General features: G+C 43.2%; 1 protein-coding gene across 12 annotated transcripts in view; it reads left to right on the plus strand.

Annotated features, from left to right (window-relative positions):
- Nucleotides 1-22878, plus strand: part of TRERF1 (transcriptional regulating factor 1) — a 205209-nt gene that overhangs the window by 62409 nt on the left and 119922 nt on the right. For 2 of the 12 annotated variants that reach the window (XM_037842425.1, XM_037842426.1), the window contains one exon: nucleotides 14266-14346. The exons of the other annotated variants lie outside the window; for them this stretch is intronic. The gene's annotated coding sequence lies outside the window, so the exon portion shown is untranslated. The remainder of the gene's footprint in view (nucleotides 1-14265; nucleotides 14347-22878) is intronic. 12 annotated transcript variants of the gene reach the window in all.

Here is a 22878-nt window from a genome sequence, read left to right on the forward strand (position 1 = left end):
GTCAATGTTTAAAAAGTTTTCTCAGTGCCAGTTACTTTAGTAAAGTGTGGGTTTTTTTTTTTTTTTTTTCCTTTCTTCTTGGTCTTAACCTGTAAGCGACACAAGATCAAATGAGTTTCAGTTTGAGTCCCCCCTGCTTTTACAGTATGAGCCTGTATCGCGTTGACTTATCACATTTACTTTCAACTAGTCTGCCTGTTTCGGGGAGGTCTTATCAGCCAACTGTTGAGCCCTCAGGGTAGGAAGATGTGGTCTCAGGCAGTTTGGAAGCTGGGTTTTCAGCATCACCATAGCGCCGCATCCTTCCCCCTACTTGCCTGCAATCTCCCCTCCTCCAGCACCCCCACCCTGGCCCAGGGAGCTGCCCTGATGCAGCAGCAGCTGTCCCACTATCTTTGGGAAGACCATCAAGTACGTTCGTTCCCCTTCCCAAAACTTTGCCTCTTGTCCAGGACAGGCTGCATAATTCGATGGGCCCAGTGCAAAGTGAAAATTCTGGGCCTCTTGTTTAGAGAGTGTTTAAGTTTAAGATGGTGACTGCAAAGCATTAAACACAAGGGCCCTGTGTGACTGCAGAGGTTGCACACACACAAAGCTGCCCTGCTCTTTCTTTCCCCTTCCATCCTATGTTATGAGGACGTGGAGTTTTGGAAAGCCTGTTTTAGGTGTCATTAAAAATTCCCTCGAAAGGAATTTGAATTCTTTTTGTTATAGCTTGTGTGATTCAGCGCTGCCAACCCGAGCCACCATGTAGTTGGAAAATCACCACAGCCTGGTAGAGAGGGTTTGGATGGTGTCCAGGGAAGAGCTTGGGAAGAGCAGGAAAGGATGGCTTGTAAATAAATGGTTGTGCTTCTCAACTCAAGCAGCCCTAGGAATACAGGAGGCTCCTTTTTCCAGGAGCATCATTTGTTTTGCCCTTTTAGAAAGACTTCTGGGCACAAATGGACATTTTTGGGGCCGTAAGAAAAAATAGGAATATAGACTGCAAGCTTTATAGCAGTGTTAAAGCCCTTGGATATGGTAACTGTCCTTAAGGTGGATACATAGGTAATGTTCTTGTTCTTAGGAAATGAATATGGAAGGAAGTATTATGTGTTCAAGGAGCATGATGTGTACAACCTACTTATCAAATGTTCAGAAAATGGATGGATGGATAGAGAAAATGATATAGTACATGTGGCATGATGTTAAAATTGGTGGATCTGGGTATCTTGTCGGGGAGATGTTGGAGTTCTCTCTATGGGTTTTGTATTGTTTTTGCAACTGTCCTGTAAGTTTAAAATTATTTCCAAATAAAAAGTTTAAGGAAAAAAAGTCTTTTGATGGATAAACAAAATGTGGTATATTCACACTGGAATATTATTCAGTCATAAAAAGGAATGAAATTCTGATAACATGTTGCAGCATAGAAGAATCTTGAAAGCATTATGCTAAATGAAAGAAGCCATATTCAAAAAGTCACGTATTGTATATTTCCATTTATATGAAATTTCCAATATCGGCAAATCCATGAAACAAAAAGTAGATTAGTAGTTGCCAGGGACTGGATGAAAATATAATGGGAAGTGACTCCTAATGGATATGGCATTTTGTGGGGAGAGGTGATGAAAATGTTCTGGAATTAAATAGCAGTGATGGTTGCACAACATTGTGAATATACTAAACATACTGAATTGCACACTTTAAAAGGGTAAATTTAATGATATGTGAATTATATCTCAATTAAAAAAAACTAGTGGGGAAAAAGACTTTGGACGGTTTGGCATTGAATCCTGTCACTCTGCCCTTCACGGGCATTGTTGATCCGTTGCAGGAGTGGCCATCTCACCTTCCATGAGCTCTTCCCTCTGCTTCCTACCCACTGCCTCCCACCCCCATCACAGAGGATCTCTTGAGCATCCCTCTTTTCCTGCAAAGCCTGTTTTCTAGGAAAGATCTCACGGAAGCATTCATCATTCATGCTGAGCGGATGTGCTCTCCCAAGATTTCGCCTCTTCCAAGGCATTTGCATATCAGCTGGGGAGAAGGCTTTTAGGTGAAAGGAACAAATGTTTAATTTTAGAACTCCAAGCAAGAGCAAGCCTGTGTGGAAGGCTTTTGTTTTGTTTGGAGTGGGGGTGCTCTCGGTGACTAGAGCTGGGGGTTGGCCAAATGCCCTTTCCACACACTGATGAGGCTGACCCAAGACTGGCGAGATTGACAGTGAATGGCGAGCTGAGATATATCCCCTTCAGTACTTGCCTCTTTGCCCAGATCCAGCCAGGCTGCTTTTAACATTTTGACTTTGGAGGCTGCCAGGAGGAAACATCTTTCTGATCACGTGTCATATCTGCTCTGTTTAATGTTCTTCGTTCTTGAATCAGATGGTTCCAATTTGAGACAAACCCCTTGCTCTTTTCTGCTCTCTCATCCTTATGCAGTCCAGTTCTACTCCTCCTTGCCTGGTTTCCCCCTAACCTCCAAATCCCTCTCTACACCCCCGGCTGCCTTCCTCCTGTTTTCCTTTTGTCACAGCCCCTTCTTTAAGACCCTGTTAAGCTCAAGCTTTGGCTCTTTTTTGAAACCTCCTGGAATCCCCTCTCGTCAGTGTTAAGCCCTCTCCCCCGTGTTCTTCATAGACAGGCTGTTAAATTCCGAGACCTTGGTCTCCATCATCTTTGGATCTCCAGTGCCTGGCACGTTGCTTTTACACAGTAAGTGCTTAATAATGCTTTTGAATTGTACTGAACCGAGGCTGTGGTTGGCCCTTGAGGGAATGGGGAGCAGTGAAATCTGCAAGGGAGAAGCAGAGGAAATCATGGGCCTCAGGAATTACTTGATAAGAGATGAGGAGATAGCATTTGTGATATGAAGGGCTAGAATCTGAAAGCCTGCTGGATACAGATGAGGGTTCCTTGGAGTTTCATGTCATGTGGGATGAAGAGCAAAGGGCATCTCACTAGCAACCCCACAGAGTAGCTGCTTCTTTTTCTGAAAGATCCTTTGGATTTTCAGACATCCATCACCAGCCAGAAGTACCTGCATCAACAAATACTTTTTTGAGTGCCTCCCATGTATCAGGCACTGATCTAGATTCTGTCTCATTGGATCTCTGGAGGAGACTGTTGTGTGATGGATTTGGAGGAGGGCAGGGGCCTTGAATATGCCCTGCCTGGGCTGGGAGACTTGCTTTTCCCTGAGCCTCATGAGTTTTATTCATATTCCCAGGGATGCTAAATTCCTAATTGCTCTTGGGTAAAGCTCATTGGTGCTTAGTCTTAAACTCTGCTATTCACATTCTGCCCCTGGGGGTGAAGGGAGTGAGGGGAAGACAGGGCATACTTTCAGCCCCGAGCACCAGGTTGGCTGTATCAGTCAGGTCCCAGCAGGGAATGCCTGGCACATGCACAGGGTTTAACTGCAGAGGCTTTAATGAAGAAGACCAGCTATAGAGAATGGGCACGATGGCATTACTGGAAGACTGTTGCCACCCGTTGGCCAGAGGGAGGGAGCCCCAGAGTTGGGAGAAGAGGCCCCCCAACAGTAGCTGTGATGGTGAAGGGACATGGCCACTCCTAGCCTGGTTGAGGTAGGAGGAAAGGGGAAATAAATGCTTTCCCTTTGGCCAAACCCAGTGGGAAATCTGGGGAGCCCATATGATGTAGTTGGTAGTGCTCTGAGAGGGCAGAGAACAGAGGCATGTGTGGCAAGTGGAGATGCCCACCCTGGCTGCCTGGGAATTTTGATGCTCAGCTGACCCTCCTTTGGTTGACATGACCCATCATCTAGGTCCACTTCTTCCCCAGCATCATGTCTGTTATGAAGAAGAAAGTTCCCCGACTGCATCAGCAGGATGGGTACTGGGAAGTTTTGAGTATAGCAGTAATAACAGATAATATTTATTGATGGGAGACACTGGATGTCATTTTATATGCATACTCTCATTAAATATTTTCAGCAATCCTAGTAGGCAGGTACCATATTAGCCCCATGTTACTGATGAAGAATGTGGCAATGAGAGAGGTTAGTAACTCACCCGGTCACACAGCCAACAAGAGGCAGAGATGGGCACAGATCAAGGTCTGTCTGAGTTCCTAACACACATCTGTGTGACTCCTGTCACCGCCTCCTGGTCTCATTCCCCTGTAGCGTGGCCCCACCCACCCAGTGGTCAGTGCCACCATGTGTGCTCGTCTCACTGCCTGGGATGGTCTTCCCACTTCCTCTCCACTTGACCCAATTGAACCCATTTTTCAAGATCCCATTCACTTCTCCTCCATGAGACTTCCTACAGCATTCCGGTCTGGACACATCTCTCCTTCAGCAATCAGTGGCAGGAAACTGCTCCGCACCCTCAGGATGCACTCAACTGCTTTGAATGTGCATATGTCCTTAATCTTCAACAAGACTGGGACTTTCATAGGTGCAGATCTTAGGTGTCAAGTTTTCTTTAAACTCTTCACTCACTCAAAAGGTCTCACTGAAGAGAATCTAATAAAGGTATTATTTATAGAGCTATAGGCAGAGTTAAGGATGGTACAGCCCTTGGAGACTAGAATAACAGGAAGCCGTTACTTCATCCCTTAGGCCTTGGAGAGACAGTTGTTACTAGAGCCCAGTGAGGACGTGGGCACTGCAAGGGGAGCCAATGGATTTGAGGACTGGTTTTCTACTTGGTTAGTCAATGTCCACTGACAGCCAATGGGGAGGATTTTTGAAAAGGAAAGAAAAGAAGTATAAGCTAGAGCTGAGCCCTATAGGAGCTTCCAGTCTAGTTGAGTGGGGGACACGCATCTGCCTGAAACAACACAAGACAGTCACGGAGCAGTATTTTCCCCTGAACCAAAGAACCTACCATAAACCAAACAGTGGAGCACAATGGAGGTGCACATTGGAGGAGCCAAAATTGTTGAAGACTTCCCTGTTACAGGATAGGAAGCAAGTGCTAGGCCAAGGCCTTCAAAGGATTTCCGAAAAGTCCTCACTTGAGTCTAGCCTTCCTAGCCGGTGTTTCAGCAGTTTTGAAGTTCATAGTTTTTTGAAATTTATCTTGAGGGCTCTGGAAGCTTGGGTAATTGGCAAAAGTCCTTCAGACTTGCAGCCAACATTAAGGATGGGTGTAATGTCGTGTCCCCCACCTCAAGAATTTCCCCAGGGCAGTTACAAAGACTTGATGTTGGACTGGGTGGACTTCAGCCTGCCTCCTGTGGTGTTTCATGATCTCATTTCTTTTTTCTCTATTCCTATTTTTCCACCCACTCCCGTTGTCCTAGATCCTCCTACACACTGGAAGGGTAGAGTGACTTGTGGGGAAGGAGTTTGAAGGATGAGTAGCAGATGAACAATTTAGAAACCTCCCCCTGGGCCTCTCTTCGCTGACCCTTGTAAATTTCGCTGTTAATAAGTGTCTTTGGATTTTTCCTCTTTGTTAGGCCTTAGACATGCTAGGAGATGTTCCAGATAACCCAAATGCCTTTTACTTTCCTCAACATATCACACACTCTCTGACCTCTAGGCCTTTGAGTGGGTCGTGGTTCTTGCTGCTTGGACCACTCCAGCACCCCTCTTCTCTGCTGATCCTCCCTCTCCCTTGGCTGACAGGACTTCTAGGGAGTTGTCCCTGAGACTCACCTTCAACCAGGAGCCTCTCCTCCTTGTTTCTGTGGTACCCTGGGCTTACCCCTGCCATGGCACTCATGCGATTGTCCAGCATTTGTCCAACTCCCCTGCTAGACTATAAGCTCCGTGAGGGCAGGGATCAAGACTACTCACATTTGGCCTGCTATGATGTTATGTATAAATATAAATATTTATGTTAAATATAAATATATTTAAGCATGTTTGTGTATTTTTAAAAAATCTTTACAACACCAATATGTAAATGAAGACATGCAGATGTGGAGAGGTTAAGGAGCTTCCCAAGGGCCACATTAGGGGAAACTGAAGGGCAGAGCCAGGCTTGGCTCTTAGGCCGTCTGATGTACGGTAACCTTCACAATGATCCCATAGATATGTGTTATTTTTACCTATGTTTTTATAACTCTACTCCAGGGGTTCTCAACCAGGGGCATTTTGTTCCCCAGAGGACATTTGGCAGTGTCTGGAGATGCTTTTGGTTGTCACAACTGAGGGAGTAGGGGGGAGATGATACTAGCATCCCGTGGATAGAGGCCAGGGATGCTGCCTAACACCCTGCAATGCACAGGACAGCCCGGGCATGAAGAATTATCCAGCCCAAAATGCCATCAGTGCTGACGCTGAAAAACCCTGCTCTACTCTGGTCCTGGGTTCTGACCAGGATAACCAAAACAAACAAACAAACAAATAAACAAACCACACAAAATGCAGACAGATAAGAAAAAGACAAGTGATTTGGAGTATTTAAACCAGAAGGAATTTAAATTAAGGGAATTAGTTGCACAGGTGATGGAAGGGGCTGAAAGCCAGTCAGGGGAACGGAAGCAACTCGGAGATTAGCAGTGGCAGGAAGTCACTGTCAGCCCTGGGCTGGAGAGAACAGGGAGGAGGTGGCAACCTGAGTCCAGGGGCCAGGGTCAGAGCAGAGGCTAGAGCCACGGCAGGCCTACCTGGTGGGAGCTGGAGCCTGGTGGAGCTGCAAGTGCTGGTGGAAATACCGCCTAGAACAGAAGGAAGAGAAGACATGCTCTAACTTCTCCCGTTCTCTTGCCTCCAGTCTCCAGCCAGCGCCTCTCCTTGGCTAAGCCCTGTGAAATGCAGCCTGCAGGGTCAGCTGCTGTGTTAGAGCAGAGAAGGGCAGGGAAGGAATATGCTTTACGCTGATTCCCTCTTGTCTATATTTCCTGCCCTTACTCTGGGCCCCGCCTTTTTTTATTCTTGAGTTTCTGGTCTGAACTTAGAATGATGCACAGGTCTTTCAGAAAGGATCTGGGAGGCTCTGGTATGAGAGCACATTCATTCATGTATTTGTTCATCCAGCAAAGGTTTTCTGCAGGCACATTCCAGTTCCTGAAGGTGCTAGGTGGGAAATGAAAATCACTGAAGCTGACTGGTTTAAAGACATTAGGGAGCTATGAGGAGTGTGGAGAAATGCACAGTTTACACCCCATCTAAAGAGTTCCTGGACTCCTGGTCTACAAATTGGGGGTTTGAATGTTACTTGGAGTTTGGCTGCTCACCTTTGTGGGGATTCAGAAAGTAAACAAGTAGGAGTGGGGGCATAGTCTGGCTGAAAACATAGAGGCAGGGGACCAGAGGAGATACTCAGGGAGGATGGTTTGTCCATGTGGCCAAAGCTCAAGGAGCAGGGAGGGCTACAGGGGGAAATGAACCCAAGGAGCAGCGAGACGGGCCCTGGAAGGGGCTTGAGAGCCAGGCTAGGACATCTATTCCACATCTGTTCTTGGGGATTGGCGGGAACTGGGTGTGACTGGAGGTCAGTGAGCAATGCTAATTGCAGTTGCAGATTGGAGGGCCCAGGCAGAACCCAGAAGCCAGGAGGGCCTGCCTGGGGAGAAATCTTTGATTTTACAAAAAGGAGAGGATCCTGCATGCCAGTCTGTGACCTGCCCTTGTGAACTCCTCGGATTGCAGACATCTTTGTACTCAATATTATGTAGGTTTTAGAGTTCAGATAATGTTTTGGTTCAGGTGTTAAACTTTCATCCTTCCTTTATTACATCAATAAAATGTAATAAAGATAAGCGAAAAGGACAAGGAAATGAAATTAATGTCATCTCTAACCCTGCCACCCAGATGTCATTTACATTTAGAACTTGGGCATGTCAGCTTCCTGCAGTTTTCTGTATTTATGAAGATGGAAGCAAACTACAGATATATTTTGTAATCTGCTTTATTTTATTGTGTGTGTGATTTTTGTCCCATTTAAAAAAAAAAAAATGGATGCTTGCCCCAAATTCACACTGAAGTCTCTAAAGAGAACCCTCCTTGCCCTACTGCTACCCTCCCACCCCCAGTGTCCTTCTCAAAGGCAGCTCCCTTAAACAGTTTTCTGTGTATCCTCGATGAGGGAGAGTTTAGAAGGGCTCGCATGTGTGGAGCAGTGAACTGTAGATATTGCTTGTAACTCATACAAATGTTAGTTGTCCTGCATAGGTCATGACAAAAGTTAAGGGTAGATTTGGAGGGACTGGGAAGTCAACTGGGGTCAGAAATAGATACCTGTGGAGTTAGGAAAGGAGGAGACAGAGAATTGTTGAAGTCTGGGTTTTGTTTCGGTTTGCCACGTAATGTTGAGGAGCCGCTGGGGGAATAAAGTCCCGTGATACTGCGGGCAGAGGCCAGATAGTGTCATGTCCCTCCAGGGCTGGGATTAGGGGTAGAGATGGGTGGTGGGTATGCAAATGAACTAGAGACTTTTCAGGAAGCAGTGATAGTAATTGGTAGATATTTTTAAAAATAGCTTTGCTTGACAAAACAAAAATCTTCGTAATTCTGTGTTAGTCCCTTAGTTTTAAAAAAAGTTTTTCACAAATCTGTGAATACCGAAAACCTGAGCAAGCCTGCATGACTGGGCCAGAAGTTGGTAAGTGTCTGATTTGGTCCTGGTTTTGTCTCTGACTGGTCATTCAGTCTTGGACTGCCCCTTAATTTCTTCAGATGTCAGTTTTTTTATTTGCAGTACATCACTAGTGCTCAACCCTGGATGTAGATTAAAATCACTGAGGAACTTTAAAAAATACCTGATACCAGAGCCCCACCTCAGTCCAGAGTATATTCAGAATCTCTGGGGATGGGGCCTGGGCATTTTTTAAAAATGCAGCTAATGCTACAAACCCCTGGATAAGGCTGATCTTAATTGTTCTTTTTTAAGCCTAAAATGTTATGATTCTATTACTGTATAGTTTAATTTTGTTCCTTTCAAATACTGTGTACAAATGTTGTAAACTTCTTACATACCAAGAAGTAAAATATATTTATGAAAAATTTCCCTTAATTCTCATTAGGCCCATGATCTAATGACAGAGTTCTGCATTTAATAAATCAGAATCCTAAATGTAGTAAAACATCAAATAATTAATTTTATGATGTGGAAGTTGAAAGCACAGACAGAATCTTTCATTTCTCTTTCCCTCATTTTGAAAAGCCGCCGACTAGAGACCTGAGGCCACTTCCATTTGCAAAGAAGACCCTGAAAAGTTACTGGAAGTGTTTTTGCTAGAAGAATTGTGTATATTGTAAAATCCAAGTTAGCAGGTCCATTTTCATGAGGCTTTATCGGATCTAAATTCTAAATGGAGTGGGAGGTGTTTAAAGAGACTTGGTGCTGTTTTATCTTTACCATTGACGTTTTGGTTTTGTCTCTTCCTAAATGAGTCATTTTTTTTTTAAAAGGAACCTAACTCGAGGAGGTGGGGAAACCACTGCAGGAGGTGCCGAGTTGGGGCGGGCAGCGAAGCCAACAGCGTTGGCTTGAGTGGTTGTTTTAATCAGGAGATGGAGTTTACCATCGGGCTTTTCACCCCACAGGGGTGGAACCAAGGACCTGTCTTTGCTGAAGGTGAATCAAAGACAAGTGGGAAATAATTTTCTTGTTGGGACTCAGGTGGTAGAGAAATGGTATTGAAATTGTTTATTAATTTGCTGGGTATTCACTAGAGCACAAGCACCAAATATATCACTTAAAATTAGAGCTCGATCCACAGGTGCTTGGGAGATTGTGAACAAAGGGGAAGGAGCCTCCTAGTTTCAGCCCAGTTGGGGTTAGGAACACAAACTGTCGAGATTTTGTACGTCTGTAACTTGCTGGCACTTATACATAAAAGAACGTTAAGCTATAGAGCCCCATCACTGTGTGAACAGTGCAGAAGAAAATGTTAGTGCCAGGCAGGCTTTCAGAGGAGAAAACATGGCGGCCTGAGGACCCGCTGTGGAGCTCTACTGACAAGAAAGACATGGCGTGGGTAACCAGAGGGGGGCCAAGGGCCAGGAGCTGTGTGGGACCTTCACATATCACTTCCTCCTTCTGTTCTAAGTTCCCCCAGCTGAAAAATGATCCCACACACCTAAGTCACCCAGGTCCCCATAGCTGTTCAGTGCACTCCATGTTCCTGGTGACTGAGGAGGTGGGGGGTGGGGGGAGTTGACAGATCCTGGCTTTGGGAAACCAGAGTAGCTCCATATGATTTAGCCCAGGTTCCCCAAGTGCTTGGAATGAGGAGCAGCACAGGGCAGGAGTACACCCTGACATCTGGGAAGAGCTTTGTGCCTTCAGAGCATTGGCCAGGCATACTTCTTTTAATCCACATTGACCCCTCCGGAAGTGCAGAGTTTCATCTTTTCTGAGCGGTGTGACCTGCCGCAGTTGTACATATGTGTTTTCTAAGTTTGTCACAAACTTCCTGTTTGGGTATGGTCCGAGGCTTGAAGCTTTGTGTGTTTTGAAACTCCAGCATTCACAGAGCTGTGGCTTGTCTCTCTTGCCAGCCTTGGGTTGTCTCATTTGTTCTCCTTTACTTTGCTGACTTTTGTCATCTCCTTTGTAAACCTTCTCGCTAGGAAAAGCTCTGTAGCTTTTGTACTTGTTCCCTTCAGTGAGAGTTGAGAAAGCTGTGAGGTCTGAAGTCTGGAAGGAGAGAGGGGACCAACATGTATTGGACCCCTTATGTAATGCCAGTCACTGCGCTGGGTGTTTTTTATTTAGGCCTCACAATAGCTGATGCAGAAAGAGACTCAGAGGGGTTAAGTGACCAGCGCAAGGTTGAACAGCCACTAGGTGGCAAGATCAGGATTTGATCCCAGGTGTGACTCAAGAGCTCCTGATTCTTTCAACTCAGTCGTAAGGACCATGGCATTTGGTTTCACCAGTTTAGATAGATCTTGACTATCTTGTTGGCATCTTGGTAGACAGCTCACCTTTATCTCTGTAGTTTTCTCTCAGACTCTTGTTATTCAGGTGCTGCCTGTTCCATCTTTGTGGACTGTGATTTGATGCTCATTGAGTACTCTGCTGACATTCACCTCTCCTCTCTCAACTACCCTCACCCCTCACCCTGTGAGTCCCAGACATGTTGGTTGGTGCTCCATGGCTGATGGTTGAAGTCAGTTAGGACCAACTCCAGTTTTCCCAGGGATGCAGTATCCTTCTTCTGACTTCTGGGCACCCAGTACTGACCATTCTGCTGTTAGCCATGAGCTTCCCTACTTGGCAGAATTTCTCACATTTCAAGCTCTTCCCTTGGAGAGGGAGGAAGATAGGATATCAAACTGTGTCCACAAGTGCATGTGTAATGGATTTGGGGGCATGAAGGGATGGCTAAGGAAGTATACCAAGACATTGCATGTGCAGGGGCAGGGAGGGGAGGGGAGTGCCAGCTGCAGCCATCCTCTTCCTTACTAAATAACTCTTAGAAGGGACCAAACTGTGGAAGAATAGGTGTGCTTCCAGAGACTTCAAGAAGACCCGGTATCCCTCCCCTTACACATCCCAGTTCTCCTGCATTTATCAAAAACTTTTGAAATTACATCCTGTGAGCTTCAGAAGAATTATTCTGTAGATCAAGAAACGTTTACCATTCAAGACACTATGTCGTGTGGTGGGCATTCCCAAACATCTTCAACACTGCTGTCACCCTAAAGGGAGGTTGCCATCTACACGGGCATATGGAACGCTTGCCAAGAAAAGCTAAATGCAGAGAGCTCAGAAGAGCCAAGGAGAGCTCGGCAAGCTGGGGTGGTGCCACTCAGTGAACTGCAGGAGAGCGCCGAGAACAGGGGGTAAGGACGGGCGGTGGGAAAGGCCTTCTCTGGGCAGAGCTTCGGGGGAGGAATGGGTTGGCCTTGGGGCCTTGGAGGTGCAGGGAAGGGGGAGGAGTACACTGGAAAAGAGGGTGCACGTGGGAAAGAAGATTGAAGGAGATTTGCACTGTTTATGAAGGATCCCAAGGGATGGCTGTGGCATTTGGGATTTTTCTGTGTTTGGGGAGCCACCAGAGGAGATCACATAGGACAGGTTTACGTAAAAGCAGTGTGTTAAGAAGATGCATCTGGATATGTGGGACTGTAAGTGGGAAATTGTTAGAAGACAATTCTCATGTTGAATTTTAGGAATGACATGTTAAAGGCTTGGACTAGAGAGGTGGCAGTGTAGATAGAAAAGAAGATAAAATAGATGGGGGAGTGAGGGAGAGAGTGTTTCAAATCCCAGCCCTGCCATTTGCTAGCTGTGTGACCTTGAGCAAGTTACTTAATCTCTTTTGAGGCTCAGTGTCATCATCTGTAAATAGAGGCTAAAAACACTCCACAGGACTGTCATTTGAGGATTTTGACTTGCAACATGCACAGCACATAGTAGGTGCTCAGTAAATACGGGTCTTCTCTCATTATAAGAGGCATGATTTTGTTACTGACTGGGAGGAGTTAGGGGAGTGGAAAATGAGGACCAAAAGGGGTCTCATAGGTTTTGAATCTGGGGCCTGGGAGAATGATGCTTCCTTAATAGAAATTGACAGAGAGATTTGGAGTCCTCAAATACAGTTTTAGGAAGACTCTCCTCCTAAACCTAGGTTGCTTGAGAACATGTGAGAGAAAACTCCACAGTGCCTTTAGAAATCATGGTCTCTAGATTCACCTGAGAGCTTTCTCTCTATCAGGGCTGGTCAGATAAGGTGAGCAAGGAGATTTGGGCATGAAGTTGAAGGAGGCATTCGTCCTGAGGCTCCTGCAAGTGCAGAGATGGCACTGAGAGTAAGTGCCTCCTTGAATTTTGTGCCCTAGAAGCCTCATTTGCTTCACCCTAGTCCTGGCCCTGCTCCGATTCCACACCTTCCCTACCTCCACCGACTCCCCTTTCCCCATCTGCCCTCCTTCCACTCGGGAGATAACCTCATATCATTTACTCACTGAAAAAGTCAACTGCCTCAACATTGAACCCACTCGGGTCCCTGCCTGTGCGTTTCTCTGCATCTGGGCTTATTCCTTCCACTCAGAAAGAACCATCCCTGCTTCTGGCCCAAGGGAATCCTCTCCCTGTACATGGGTGCTGCCCCCCCACCCCCACCTCACACGCCTCCTGCATCTCCTGGGACCTCACCCACTTCATTCATTCTGCAGTAAAATCTTTCCTAATCCTTCATCCCCCTCTACTATTTACTTCTCTCCTCCTCTCACAGACCAGCTTCTGGAAAGAATGCGCCCTCAGGTTTTGCTCCTTCACGTCCAGTCAGGGCTGACCTACCCACTCAGGCCAGCTTCTGCCTGTGGGAGGTGTGCCTGGCAGAGCCGGCTGTGGGAGGGCTCCTGCCTTCCTCAGGAACTGCCCCCCCTAAGGCCACCCGTTGCTTCCATGTTGCCACATCCAACTGACACTTCAGTCCTTATCTTTATGGCCCTCTTTGCTACTTTTGACACTGCGGACTTCCTCCTGGTTGCAACTTTCTTTTCTCTTGGCTTCTTTGATTCCACAGTAAATCTTTTAAGAATGGTTTCTTGAGCACCTACTATATGCTAGGCTCTGAGGCATACGTGATACGATGTCTCTGCTCTTAGGAGTTCATATCCATGTGGGTGGGGGGGAGAGGAGATGATAGAAAAATAAACAAATACACCAGGTGATAATAGGCTACAAAGAAGAAACCAGGAAGGGAGATAGGGGGTAGGGGTAGAAGGCGTCACTGAGAAGGTGTTAGAGCATAAACAAGGAAGTAAATGATGCAGGTCTATAGATGATGGATTCCCTCAGCTTTTGTTTATTGGAGAATGTGTTAATTCTCATTCATTTTTGAAAGACGGTCTTACCAGTTACAAAATTCTTAGTTGGAATTTTTTTCCTTCAGGACTTAATATTTCATTCCACTACTTTCTTGACTCCATGAATTCTGAAGTGAAATTGACAAGTCATTTTTACTCCATTGTAAATATTATGTGGCTTTTACTCTTGCAGCTTTCAGAATACTCTCCTTTTCTTGATATTTGACAGTTTAACTACTATGTCATTGGTCATAGTTCTCTTTGAGTTTATCCTATTTGTGGTTTGTTGGGTTTCTTTAATGTGCATATTCGAGTCTTTCACTAAATTTGGATTTTGTGCCATTATTTCTTTGAATGTTCTTCTTGATCCTTTCTCTCCTTATTCTATGGGTGTGTTTTGAGCAGAGGAGTGATTTTTAAATGTGGGGAGCATGGATCCTAGAAGTGTGCAGGTCCTCCTCCTCGGTGGGCTCATCGACTGTTGGGTTTTCCAGGGCTTCATCCCTGGTCGCTTCTCCAAGCCTCTCCTTGATTGATATTACCTGTTCCCATGTTGAAGCCAAATATCCTGAATGTGCTGTTGGGTCACTCCTACAGGCCTTGGCTCTGGAGGATGCTGAAGGGGGAAGACACGGAAGCAGGACGACCCTGAAAGATTGAGCTCTTAATCCTTAACAGGTAGCCTCTCTGGAATTCTTGGTGTCTGAATGTCTTATGGGAGAAAGATCATAAGATTAGTTCCTCAATCCCAGTGGTATAGGAAATGCCTTAGAAGGGGAGGGAGCCTACTCTGGGCCTGAGCACTCAAAAGAATTCTGGAAAACTTCCCCTGGGAAATGGTCAGTGATTGTTGTTCTGTGTATTGGAATTCAGTATCTTCTGGAATGCAGCTGAGGGCGTCTTGTCCTGTCCAGCTCTCCACTTTACAGAATTGTTGTGAACACTTAAGGATCTAAAGGACATTCATAGATGGTAGCTCTAGAAGTGTGAAGAGGGAATTAGAGATGGGTGGGATGCATCTTGGGAGCATGGTCTCATAGAGGGCCACCATGAGAAACTCCACAGAGCCTGTCAGAGGCAGATTTCTAGATCAAGGAACCTTTGAGCCAGCCTTGGATATTTCTAGTGTTTTTATCAGCTTTGGCCCTGTGATCTCTTCCAGTTCTGGTTTGTCCCTCTAGAAAATAGGCACACAGCCATGGTTCCTCCGCCAGGTCCTATACAGAAGCTGTCTGAAGGATCAAGAAGTTAGTGTGTAAGCAGGGTTTTTTTTGGTTGTCTGTTTGTTTGTTTGTTTTTTAGGTTTAAACCTTGGTCTAGCAAGAGATGGCTTTTTCCCACAAATTCTCACTAACAGTGGGGAAGGATGGTGGTGGTATCTGATTTGATTCTTTGGGTGTATGCAATTTTTCCCTCTTTGGTTTGTGCCATTCCTCGTGTGTGAGACTCAGAGTTGATTGCTTTGGTTTCTTTTTTATTGTGCCTGATTTTGATTTAATTTTTAAGCTGTTGTGTTTTGGCATTCCGGTAGGAAACAGTTGGCTCACTCAAAGGGTAATTGAGGAGACTCTACTGAAGGGATTATTTGTCAGAGGATAAACAGGGATGTTGAAGCATCCAGGGCTGGTAACAGCAGGTTACCACCCCTAGGCTTGAAAGGGAGAGGGAGGAATTAGTTACCAGAGCTGGGAAAGAGAAACTCTAAGGAAAGGCTGTCTCTAATGGAGGGATACAGCCAAACCTACAGCAACGTGGCCGAAAAAGAGCCAGAAGAACACACATCCTCATCCACTCTTCTCTCTGTTCTCCTGTTTCCTGATGGTGCCTCCTGTTAGCCACATTCAACCAGAAGCCACAAGGCAAGGGAGCTCGACTGACACGGTCCATAAAGATCCGAGCCTCTGGGTGTGCAGAGCAGAATGGAGGGGGTAGAGGGCAGATCTAGAGGGGCAAATGGAAAGGACCTAACAGAGCCCAGATGGCAGATTACTTGGCTTATCTGATAAGGGATGGTTCCACTTTAGAAGCAAAAGAGTTTTTTGTTTGACTGAAACTTAGCATCTTTATATCGGCTACATAGAGCTGTTGGTCCTGAGGGCTGGAAAAAGCAACGGAAATCCTCTAGTCCAACCTCATTGTTTTTATAGTTGAAAAGACCCAGGGAAGTCAAGTGTCTTGTCCAAGGCCACTCATTAATTCATTCAAGTCTGAAAGTCTGTTACAGCTTTTTGGGGAGGGCAGTGCAGCAGCACTTGAAACAGTTAAGAAACAGTGTAAGGCAAAATCTGATCCAGTGCCAGAAAAAGGCACAAAATTAGCACTTGTTTCCCCATTTATCAGTCTGGATTCTTTCTGGCTGTAACAGAAAACCCAACTCGAAGGCGCTTCAGCGGCAGAGGGGATTAATAGGCTTGGATGCCCGCAAAGTGCAGGGATGGGGAACCACAGGCCCAGATTCTCTAATTCTCTGCTCCTTCTTCCCTGGTGTTAGCTCATCCTCAGGCTGGCTTCCCTTGTGGAGGCAGAATGGCTGTAGAGAAGTTCCTGAGTTCACTTTTTTTTGTTTTTCTGTTTTTTTTAAAGTTCATTGTGATAACATACATACAACTCAAATTTTCCGATTTTAACCACTTTCAGAAATATTAATTACATTCACCATCCATTACTGAAACTTTTTCATCACACCAAACAGAAACTCAGTACCCATTAAACAATAGCATCCTATTCCATCGCTACCTCCAAACCCTAGTAATCTCTAATCTACTTCCTGTCTCTATGAATTAGCATATTCTAGGTATTTTATATAAGTGAAGTTGTACAATTGTCCTTTTTGTGCCTGTCGTATTTCACTCAGTGTGATGTCTTCACCCATGTTGTAGCATGTACCAGAACTTCATTCCTTTTTACAGTTGAATAATACTCCACTGTGTGGATATACCACATTTTGTTTATTCATTCATCCATTGATGGATACTTGGGTTGTTTCCACCTTTTGGCTGATGGGAATAATACTGCTAGGAAATTGATGTACAAGTATCTGTGCAAGTCCCTGTTTTTATTCTTTATACCTAGGAGTAGGATTGCTGGATCATGGTAATTCTATGTTTAACTTGCTGAGAAACCACAGAACTGTTTTCCACAGTGGATGCACCATTTTACCTTCCCACCAACAATGTAGAAGGGTTCCTATTTCTCCACATCCTTGCCAACACCTCAGGCTTCTGTTTTTTTAATAGAAGGGAAGCTCTGGCCATGCTGAGCCTCTAATCCCACCTGGTAATGATGGGCTACAGCTGGGTATTGCCGCTCTGTGCCACCCTTTACCATCTTACACCTCAACGTTTCATGTTCATCTTGGCTGCCTGGTCCTTAAAGCATTTGAGTTTGTAATCTTAGATATGAGGCTTCCAGGATGCACGCCCCTCTGGCCAGAAGGAAAGAAAGCATCCCAGCTAGTAACTTAAAAAGGCTGAGAAAGAATCTTTTCCAGAAGTCCCTCCCCAGCAAAGCAACCCTGGCGTTTTGTTGGTCTGAATTGAACCATGTGTCCCTTTGTGAACTAATCCCTATGGCCAGGAGAATGCCCTCTCCTGGTTGGCAGGGATGGATTGGCTGTCCCTCTACTGTAAGGATATGCATGTATATCAGCTTCCCACAGGGCACCGCGGCTGGGTGGGAGGGGGCCCGCGGACAAAGCTCTGGGGTCTGTTGTGGGAAGAGTGACATGGATACGGGGAGGGCAGCAACTGGTATCTACCATACTGCATAATCTGCAGAAATCGAGTAAAACCTTAACTCACTTGGGCCAGTTGTTGGGGGTAACAGCGAGGGAAAGCCCACTCTTAGTAAAAGTTTGAATTTTAAAATATTTCAACACAGTGTGGTGTAGGATAGAATCTTCCTAAACAGTTCCTGTTAGAAAGCTTGCAATTAGCATCTGTTTTTCAGTATGTCTTAAAACATAGGACCTTCTAGTAGGTTAAATATGCCTTCCACAAACCTGTTTAATTCCTCATTTGCTTATCCAGTCTTTTTATAGGCAGAGTAAATACTGAGCTCAAATTCTGGGTTGGTGGAGATTAAATTATAGTAATGAGGTTCCTCATTTATCACCTCATCTATAAAATGGGGATAAGAATAGCATCTACTTTATAGTTTTGTTGTAAGGATTAACGGAGGTAATCCAACTAAAATGCTTAGCCCAGTGGCTGATCCAGTAAATGTTACCTTTATTAGTGCCATATATCTCAAAATGTTGTCACATTTATGTGCATGTTTAATCTAAGAAATTAACTCTCTTCACAACAAATATATTATCTGTCACTGATTAGCTCTTTTAGAGATGAGATAAATAAAGGTATTAAAATATTTAGTGTTTATGGATTTTTTTTTTTTTTCTTTAAACCCAAGTTCTCTTTTTTAATTAGGATTCATTTTGGGGAAAACCTAAATAAAGTTTTAAGTAGCATATAATTAAAAGTGGGTACAATCTCTGGAAAATAGGGATTTAATTTTACTGCTACATTTTAATTTATTCTTAGTTGAAAAAACTTTTGAATAGTTGATGACCTGTCATGACCCATCCCAATGGATTTCCTTGCCTTTGTTTTCAGTTTGGAGGCTGTGGAGAGAAAGGTGACCCTCCTTGGCTTGGTTTCCTAAGCCAAGATACAGTCAGGCCTTCCCTGGGTGGATTTTAGGATCACCGGGATTGGGTGAGGTGCTTGCTGCAGGAGTGAGAAACTAGTATTGGGCATTTTATTGTAATGGAATTTCAGCTGACAAAATGCCGTGGATCTTCTCTAAAGCCTTTGGTGCCAGGAAGGTGAAGTGTCTTGATTTGGGGTTCCCACTTTAATGGTGGTGGGGAGAGCACCCGTTGGTGCAGTATCCCCAAGCACCATCACCTCTGTTACAACACCAGGAGGGAGGTGGCTTTGAGGATGGGAGAAGGGTGCAGTACCTGACCTATGGATGGAGGAAAGAGTTCCAGAGTGACTCAGAACTTTACACACCATAAATTTATAGGTCATAATATTTTACCCCCTTCCCTTGAGTATTGACTAAAATTAGACTTAAAAATTCTGTAGATTGTTTATTGTCCCCGAGACTGGCCCCCATTATGAAAACTAGATGAGAATTGATTGATGATAAATTTCTTGGCTGAGAGGATACTGTAGACAGTGGTTCTCAAATGTGCATTGCCTAGACCAGAGAAGTATAAGAAAATTATTTGGGGGATTGGTTTTGGGTTGCCAGTATTTTTCCAAGGAAGGATGTTTAAAATAATCTAACATCTATCACCATAATTTCATAAGAGAAAGGAGCCTCTTGATTCCAAAATAGTAGGAAAAGGGATAATCTAAGAATAAAATATCAATCTTTAGATTGAAAACATTCAACTTTAAGAATAATTTACTACACTATTTCTGTATTCTGGTGCCATCTGTGAAAACCCCATCAAGGATGGGCACTGCCCTGCATCTGCCCATGACAGGTGTTGAGAACCACCTGGAGATGTAGAGTTATCTACTTAATGTGCACCTTTAGGAAGAAAAATCCTATTTTTTGTAGAAGAGGGTGTAGAGAACAAGAGAGAATCCACGTGAAACAACTCTTAGAGCCTAGAAATTCACTTGAACACAAGTCTTGAAAAACCCAATTTATTTTATAAAGATGGAACTCTTTGTTCTTTGGTTAATTTTCCACCAGTATGGAGAAAATCTTGCAATACCTGAATAGTTCAAATTAAAATGATAAAGGAGTTCAATTTTATTTGGACTTGAGTTGTGTGGTATGCTTCTATGGGTGGACAGGTATACACAAACATGAACACACACCCAGAAAAGTTGGTTTGATCTGAGGAGCCCCAGAAAGGAATGGAGAAAGGTGGTATGTGCATCAGTTAGTCACTGTCAAATGTTAGTACTTGTAACCAGACATCATCATACTATTTTGGCATCTCAGAGCTGCCAAAATATATGAAAAATATATATATACAAAAGTACACCCATACTTTTTGGCATCCAAAAAGTAATAAAATTTATTTTGCTTCTATTTGCAAGTCTTGGCTTTGCCACAAATTTGTTTTACCTTCTAGCTAAGGATTAAGCTTCTGTGTTACTCCATGTCTGGTGTGAAGGCAACTTCTCTGTCCTTGTGGAGAGGAATAAAAAGACTGTTCACATGCCTGTTTGAAATACTGAGTGTAATCCTGGAATCCTAGTGCCAGAGAGGGTCTTAAAGTCTCTGCCTTCCTGCCAGAGTATCCTAACACCCATCATCTTGGCTGTCAAGAGGTGCCCTATGCCTGAATCTTTAGCATTTCATTGGATTCCCTGTGGACACAGACATGAACTGAGATGTTCAGGAAAAAGCAGACCTTTCTGTGGCACACTCATGTCTGCAGTTATTTCCCTGTCCACAAGCACATTCTCGGGCACAGTGTCACAGTTTGAGTCCTGTTTCTGTCTCAGATGTGCTCATACGGCACTGTTCTTGCATGTTCTAGCAAATAATCAATCCTAATTTGCCCAAACTCCTTACCAGTTCTCTCTTTCCAGGTGTACCTCACCAGCTTGTGTGGTCTGCACAGAGACAGACATTACCACAACACCATGAATCTTTATTTGTGGTCCCTTTGAGGTATTCACAGGGTCATTGGTCCAAGGAGCCCTGCAGTAGAGAAAGCCCTAGAGTTACAAGCTTTTATTGCTGTGGAAGAGCTGAAGTGTCCTCCAGCTAGAGAAGATGGTGTAGTGGGCTGGAAAGTGGGTTGGAAAGTGGGAAAACCTTTACCACAAAACTAAAGGTCAACTTGGGTGAGATGGGGTGATCGTGTCTTCCCAGCTCTTAAATTTCCTATTTCCATATATGTCAGAGTGGTAAAGTTGTGGTTGCCAGACTTGGTCAGCCTCAATGATATTTGGGTGGTTTCAACATTAAACATTACCTGACCACTTTCTGAGGCTTTCTCTTTGTCTATAGAAAGGAGGCGCTTGGAAACAAAGTCTTGGAAAATGTTATTTTCATAGCTCTTCATCATCTTGGGCATTTACTCCCTTTTTGTAGGGAGAGAAACTGCAATAAATTGTAATAAAGCTGTTCTCTCTTCCATTAGAGATCAATATCTTACCATGTAGTTTTAAACATATGCACACATGATAATGTCCACACAGACACATGCACACACATAGCCCTGTGCCTGGTGGAATATTTTAAAATATAAAAAGACCTTTGAAAATCCTTTTAAACTTTCAAGGAACAGATAATTCCTGTGTTATATAAACTGTTCCAGGATTTAGAAAAAAGTTGGAGAACTTCCAGATCATTCTTGCAAGCAAATATGACCCTGATATCAAAGCTGGCTAGCTCCAAAAGGGAGGCTCTAAACCAACATCACTTAGGAATGTAAAAATGTTAGACAAAATCCTAGTGAATAGATTTCAGCAATAGAGTATGTGAATGTTCCACTGTAACCAAGTAGGTTATATTCCTGGATTACAGGAATGGCTTCATATACATATAGTTTCATATAATTCATGTAAAATGGTTAAATAAAAATATGTAATGATCTCATCAATTCCCAAAGTGCATCCAATAAAATCCAACTTCTAATTTTTATGAACCACTTAAAGGGAATATGTAAAGTGAACATTCCTTACTATGATAAGGAAGATTGAGTTCATATATCCCATCAACATTTTACTTATTGGTGAAGCACTAAGGCATCATTGGTTACCACTGAGATCAGAACAAGACTGGCACTATTAAAAATTGTTTCTTTAAATTTTAGCCAAGGTGGAAACTCATAGAATAGTAACCTGGAGAATAAATACTGCAAAGAAGAAGATAAAGTTATCATTAATTATAGATTGTTTACTTATAGACTAAAAAACTTTAAAGGGATAAACGGAGAACCCTAATTCTAGATAGTGAGATTAAAAAATAAGGATTTGGATTCTTTTGAAATTAGTTCATGAGTCTAATTGCATTCCTTTGAAAGTCTTATCGAGATTTTTTTTTCCTTCATATTCAGGATTTTTTTTAATTTCACAAAATGATTGTAAGTCTGTTTGGAAAAATAAGTTGATGAGAACATAAAGGGAATTCTGAAATTGTTTGGGAAAAAAAGGAGTTAGTTAGAGCTGGTTGATATAAAGATATATAACACTACCAGTTAGTAAAATGCAATATGTAGCCTTTGTAATTAAAACAATGTGGTGCTGGCATAAGAGGAAGGAGTAGATATGTGAACTAGGATGGTTGAGAAAAAGACTCTTGCATAAATAATTTAATAAATCATAAAGAAGTCATTGCAAATCAATGGGGAGGGGAAAGATGATTCAGTAGAAATTTTTGATGCCTGGTTAGTAATTTGGAAAAGTTGTTTTGATTAATCCAAATTACAAATGGGTTAAACAATTAAATGCAAAGTGTAGAGGCATAGGAAATCTATAGAATTGAATATTGCTTAGAAACAAAAGAAAAACATTAAAAAAGGAAAACAGTAGCCAACTAAACTATAGGAAAATCAAAGGTTTCTTCATATAAGAAACAAACGTGGAAACAACAGACCAGGAAAAGATTTCCAGCAAATTTTTACAGAATTAATCTCTCTCTTTTCTCATTTATGATGCAAGTCAAGATGTACAGTATTAATTTTTCCCCATAATACAAAAGCAATTGATTACTTTTGAGTTGAAATTCTACTTGAACCTCAGTGAAAAATTCCTTTTGTCATCATGTCCAAAAGAATACAAAAACACAACGGAAAAGGTAAAACTCATGAGGGAGAATGAAATTGATTCAGGAGAGTGTCATATTTAGCTCGTTTATGTTCTTTAGATAATGTTCTTAATCGTTACTACAGTTCAATATAATATTTGATTATGTACCATAACTGTTGCAGGAAAAGAAGTTTGAGGATTAAGGTCATTTGTATTATCTTGAGTGTTTTTAAAGAATTTAAAATACAGTGACATAACCTAAGTAAATGGTTAATGAATTAGAAAATGAATTATTGTAAATAGGATAATATATGGAATTGATATAATTTCTATGGTAGCAAAAACCTGAATGAAAGAATATCTTTATTACATAAAATACTCAAATTAAAAACAAAAATATTAAAACCATGATAAAACACTTGAATAGATAACAAAGTAGATAACACTAAGCATATATGGAAAATGTTCAAATTTAATAGTA

This window comes from Choloepus didactylus, chromosome 7 (assembly GCF_015220235.1).
Source record: "Choloepus didactylus isolate mChoDid1 chromosome 7, mChoDid1.pri, whole genome shotgun sequence".
In the NCBI taxonomy this organism is placed as follows: domain Eukaryota; kingdom Metazoa; phylum Chordata; class Mammalia; order Pilosa; family Megalonychidae; genus Choloepus; species Choloepus didactylus.